At 46.9% G+C, this 6026-nt stretch overlaps 4 non-coding genes across 4 annotated transcripts; all 4 read right to left on the reverse strand.

The window, feature by feature from the left end:
• Nucleotides 1–57: 57 nt before the first annotated feature.
• On the reverse strand, nt 58–147 carry trnar-ucu. The gene is given in 2 exon segments: nt 58–93; nt 111–147. It is a non-coding gene; the product is annotated as a tRNA-Arg (tRNA).
• Nucleotides 148–222: 75 nt separating this feature from the next.
• On the reverse strand, nt 223–296 carry trnat-agu. Its single transcript has one exon. It is a non-coding gene; the product is annotated as a tRNA-Thr (tRNA).
• Nucleotides 297–842: 546 nt separating this feature from the next.
• On the reverse strand, nt 843–932 carry trnar-ucu. The gene is given in 2 exon segments: nt 843–878; nt 896–932. It is a non-coding gene; the product is annotated as a tRNA-Arg (tRNA).
• Nucleotides 933–1007: 75 nt separating this feature from the next.
• trnat-agu lies at nt 1008–1081 on the reverse strand. Its single transcript has one exon. It is a non-coding gene; the product is annotated as a tRNA-Thr (tRNA).
• Nucleotides 1082–6026: the final 4945 nt, after the last annotated feature.

The following is a 6026-nucleotide window of genomic DNA, read 5'->3' on the forward strand; positions in this document are numbered from 1 at the left end:
TAGAAAGGGAGCAGCAGACACACAGGGGACTCAAGTCTCGCAAGGTGAGAAAACTCCTGACTCTGGTGGGACTCGAACCCACAACCTTTGAATGGCCTCAAACCTATGACTAGAAGTCCAATGCGCTATCCATTGCGCCACAGAGCCCATAAGACTCACTCAAAATGTTGAGGGAGCTGTCGTTTTGAAGCAACATGCAGAAAAACATTTACTATGAAGACGAGGCACCGCTGGGATTCGAACCCAGGATCTCCTGTTTACTAGACAGGCGCTTTGACCAACTAAGCCACGGCGCCACGGAAAGCCTTGCAACGGGTCTCCTTGTGCCGCAGTTCTCCGTATTGCTCTTTGACTGGCTTTTGAGCAAACACTACAAACAACAGTCGCTGCTGGGTATCAGACCAAGGCTTTTCTATCGACTTGAGCAGCATTAAATCCAGCAAAAGTCTACCTCAGGCACCTCTCCCACAAACGGTGGACAAGATGGACATTCGCTTTACCAGTTGAAAAGGTGACAAAAACTGGACTCTGGTAGACGACAGCAAATTAAGGACTGCCCTTACACAAAAGCTGATTTCACTGGGAATGCCCTACTAATTCACTTGCGAGCTAGATCAGGTGAATGTAGTCACATAATGCACTGCAGTGGGGAATGAAATTTTGGAAATGCGGCCAAGTGCGAGTGCCTGAATGCAGAGGAAACAAAGCATTCCAGCATAGATAGTGAGAACGACCTCGTGTGCAAGCCATTGCTTCCGTCTCTTTCACAGTGCTTGGCCTGTGATTAGAAAGGGAGCAGCAGACACACAGGGGACTCAAGTCTCGCAAGGTGAGAAAACTCCCGACTCTGGTGGGACTCGAACCCACAACCTTTGAATGGCCTCAAACCTATGACTAGAAGTCCAATGCGCTATCCATTGCGCCACAGAGCCCATAAGACTCACTCAAAATGTTGAGGGAGCTGTCGTTTTGAAGCAACATGCAGAAAAACATTTACTATGAAGACGAGGCACCGCTGGGATTCGAACCCAGGATCTCCTGTTTACTAGACAGGCGCTTTGACCAACTAAGCCACAGCACCACAGAATGCCTTGCAAGGGGTCTCCTTGTGCCGCAGTTCTCCGTATTGCTCTTTGACTGGCTTTTGAGCAAACACTACAAACAACAGTCGCTGCTGGGTATCAGACCAAGGCTTTTCTATCGACTTGAGCAGTATTAAATCCAGCAAAAGTCTAACTCGAGCACCTCTCCCACAAATGGTGGACAAGATGGACATTCGCTTTACCAGTTGAAAAGGTGACAAAAACTGGACTCTGGTAGACGACAGCAAATTAAGAACTGCCCTTACACAAAAGCTGATTTCACTGGGAATGCCCTACTAATTCACTTGCGAGCTAGATCAGGTGAATGAAATTTTGGACATGCAAACACCTTTGAGCTAACACTACAGACAACAGTCGCTGCTGGCTGTCAGACCCAGGCTTTTCTATCGACTTGAGCAGCAGACACACAGGGGACTCAACGCTCGCAAGGTGAGAAAACTCCTGACTCTGGTGGGACTCAAACCCACAACCTTTGAATTGCCTCAAACCTATGTCTAGAAATCTAACGCACTATCCGTTGTACCACAGAGCTCATTGGTGGTGCTTCAAATTGTGAGGGAGCCGTCATTTTGAGTCCCCATGCCTGAAATCTATTCATGAGACTAAAATTTAAAGACTTGGGCTGAATGGTCCCAAAACAGCTTCACTTCACTGATGTACAATTGATGCACCAGAACTTCATACAGTAAGGAGTTTTTCAAATGTATACACTCATCTTTTGATGTATAAATATGGAATCTATTTTTGGAAAATCAGCCAAGTGTGATTGTCTGTGAGCCAATGAGTTTCATTCAGTTCCAAATACCTTTTACCTATATCTAAAGCTATACTTCTCTAAAAGTTCTTTGTTCAGATGCAGCCCTTCAGCAAATGCATAATAGAGCATGCAAACAGCCTCAAAATCAACTCTTATAGTCCCTCTATAAACAGTACAACACAGGTGATCAACTTGCCTATTGCATACCACAGATTTGTCATGTATTAAGGCTTTATGTATGCTACTATGGCTTGTAAAATCATAAATTCTTAAAGCTCACTTGTTTTGGCCTTTATGTACATATGATTTTCAATGATAATCCTAGAAAATATTTGGAATCTATTGCTTTAATGGTCTTACTATAATATACGGACCTACTACACAATACAGACAAAATGATTGAAATTGCAAGTACATGGGTAATTGAAAAGTTTTCATATACCAATTACCAGGTATTGTAAAACATATCATAAACTTAACTGGTGTGTTCTTCTTTATTTACAGCTACCTTGTATTTACTCTCATTTTCCATTAAATTAGGCCCACTTACCATATAGGTGCACTTTGTAGTTCTGTAGTTATAGACTGTAGTCCATCTGTTTCTCTTCATACTTGTTTTGATTAAACTTTCCTGTTGGAGAAATAAACATCAGGTACCGATGGGATTCAAATTCACAAACTTGTGCCTGGCATGGTAACTTGAACAAGTAATCCACATCCTTCATTTGAAGGGAATTCTCAAACTACAGTATTACATATTGCTCTTTGCCATGCTGTTAATTTAGACATTTAGACAATATTTTATGAATGTTGATGACACTTTTTTGTTCAGCTTTGTCAATATCTTAAATGTCCCAAATGCCTGTATCAGATTTTTTTTTCTGAAATAACAATTTTTACATATACATATACATTCAGTGGGCGGCACGGTGGCGTGGTGGGTAGCGCTGTCGCCTCACAGCGAGGAGGGCCTGGGTTCGATTCCCCAGCTGGGTGACCGGGGTCCTCTCTGTGTGGAGTTTGCATGTTCTCCCCGTGTCTGTGTGGGTTTCCTCCCGGTTCTCCGGTTTCCTCCCACAGTCCAAGGACATGCAGTCAGGCCAATTGGACATGCTAAATTGCCCCTAGGTGTGAGTGTGTGAGTGAGTGAGTGACTGTCTGTGTCTGTGTGTCTGCCCTGTGATGGACTGGCGACCTGTCCAGGGTGTATCGTGCCTTTCGCCCGAAGACTGCTGGGATAGGCTCCAGCACCACCCCGCGACCCTGACGGAGAAGCGGCTTGGAAAATGGATGGATGGATGGATGGATATACATTTAGTGTCATGTGACAGATTTCTATTACAGGGCTTGTTTGACAAATACAGCAACAAAACTAACATGGTAAATAGGTATCAGTGGACCGATAGGAGCATTTTAAAAAAGAATCCTAACACTTTTGAGGATTTACAGCCACGGCTTTTCTAAACTAAATGTGCACATGAGGGAAAAAAAAAGTAGAAAAAAATGAAATTAATAAAATTTCCTTATCAGGAGGGGGGCCAGAGATATGAATTAGCAAAACACACTTAAAATTAGAGATGGAAACACCAGACAACAGGGGAATATGCATTGGTCAAAAAAATAAAGGGAACACTTAAACAACACAATATAACTCCAAGTAAATCAAACTTCTGTGAAATCAAACGGTCCACAGACCACTTCTCAGTACCTTTCTGCTTTCTGGCTGATGTTTTGGTCACTTTTGAATGTTGGTGGTGCTTTCACACTCGTGGTAGCATGAGACGGACTCTACAACCCACACAAGTGGCCCAAGTAGTGCAGCTCATCCAGGATAGCACATCAATGCGAGCTGTGGCAAGAAGGTTTGCTGTGTCTGTCAGCGTAGTGTCCAGAGGCTGGAGGCGCTACCAGGAGACAGGCCAGTACACCAGGAGATGTGGAGAAGGCTGTAGGAGGGTAACAACCCAGCAGCAGGACCGCTACGTCCGCCTTTGTGTAAGGAGGAACAGGAGGAGCACTGCCAGAGCCCTTCAAAATGACCTCCAGCAGGCCACAAATGTGCATGTGTCTGCACAAACGGTTAGAAACTGACTCCATGAGGATGGTATGAGGGCCCGACGTCCACAGATGTGAAGGGGTGGTAACTGATGTGAAGGGTGGTTCGCTGTGACGGGGTGGTAACTGATGTGAAGGGTGGTTCACTGTGATGGGATGGTAACTGATGTGAAGGGTGGTTCACTGTGATGGGGTGGTAACTGATGTGATGGGGTGGTAACTAATGTGAAGGGTGGTTCACTGTGACGGGGTGGTAACTGATGTGAAGGGTGGTTCACTGTGATGGGATGGTAACTGATGTGAAGGGTGGTTCACTGTGACGGGGTGGTAACTGATGTGAAGGGTGGTTCACTGTGATGGGATGGTAGCTGATGTGAAGGGTGGTTCACTGTGATGGGGTGGTAACTGATGTGATGGGGTGGTAACTGATGTGAAGGGTGGTTCACGATGATGGGGTGGTAACTGATGTGAAGGGTGGTTCACTGTGATGGGGTGGTAACTGATGTGAAGGGTGGTTCACTGTGACGGGGTGGTAACTGATGTGATGGGGTAGTTCACGATGATGGGGTGGTAACTGATGTGAAGGGTGGTTCACTGTGATGGGGTGGTAACTGATGTGATGGGGTGGTAACTGATGTGAAGGTTGGTTCACTGTGACAGGGTGGTAACTGATGTGAAGGGTGGTTCACCGTGACGGGGTGGTAACTGATGTGAAGGGTGGTTCACTGTGATGGGGTGGTAACTGATGTGAAGGGTGGTTCACGATGACGGGGTGGTAACTAATGTGAAGGGTGGTTCACTGTGATGGGGTGGTAACTGATGTGATGGGGTGGTAACTGATGTGATGGGGTGGTAACTGATGTGAAGGTTGGTTCACTGTGACGGGGTGGTAACTGATGTGAAGGGTGGTTCACCGTGACGGGGTGGTAACTGATGTGAAGGGTGGTTCACGATGACGGGGTGGTAACTGATGTGAAGGGTGGTTCACTGTGACGGGGTGGTAACTGATGTGAAGGGTGGTTCACTGTGATGGGGTGGTAACTGATGTGAAGGGTGGTTCACTGTGACGGGGTGGTAACTGATGTGAAGGGTGGTTCACGATGACGGGGTGGTAACTGATGTGAAGGGTGGTTCACGATGACGGGGTGGTAACTGATGTGAAGGGTGGTTCACTGTGACGGGGTGGTAACTGATGTGAAGGGTGGTTCACTGTGACGGGGTGGTAACTGATGTGAAGGGTGGTTCACGATGACGGGGTGGTAACTGATGTGAAGGGTGGTTCACTGTGATGGGGTGGTAACTGATGTGATGGGGTGGTAACTGATGTGAAGGGTGGTTCACTGTGATGGGGTGGTAACTGATGTGAAGGATAGTTCACGATGACGGGGTGGTAACTGATGTGAAGGGTGGTTTACTGTGATGGGGTGGTAACTGATGTGAAGGGTGGTTCACGATGACGGGGTGGTAACTGATGTGAAGGGTGGTTCACGATGACGGGGTGGTAACTGATGTGAAGGGTGGTTTACTGTGATGGGGTGGTAACTGATGTGAAGGGTGGTTCACTGTGATGGGGTGGTAACTGATGTGATGGGGTGGTAACTGATGTGAAGGGTGGTTCACTGTGATGGGGTGGTAACTGATGTGAAGGATGGTTCACGATGACGGGGTGGTAACTGATGTGAAGGGTGGTTTACTGTGATGGGGTGGTAACTGATGTGAAGGGTGGTTCACGATGACGGGGTGGTAACTGATGTGAAGGGTGGTTCACGATGACGGGGTGGTAACTGATGTGAAGGGTGGTTTACTGTGATGGGGTGGTAACTGATGTGAAGGGTGGTTCACTGTGATGGGGTGGTAACTGATGTGATGGGGTGGTTCACGATGATGGGGTGGTAACTGATGTGAAGGATGGTTCACTGTGATGGGGTGGTAACTGATGTGAAGGGTGGTTCACGATGACGGGGTGGTAACTGATGTGAAGGGTGGTTCACTGTGATGGGGTGGTAACTGATGTGATGGGGTGGTTCACGATGATGGGGTGGTAACTGATGTGAAGGATGGTTCACTGTGATGGGGTGGTAACTGATGTGAAGGGTGGTTCACTGTGATGG

This window comes from Pygocentrus nattereri, chromosome 23, assembly GCF_015220715.1.
Source record: "Pygocentrus nattereri isolate fPygNat1 chromosome 23, fPygNat1.pri, whole genome shotgun sequence".
NCBI lineage: Eukaryota > Metazoa > Chordata > Actinopteri > Characiformes > Serrasalmidae > Pygocentrus > Pygocentrus nattereri.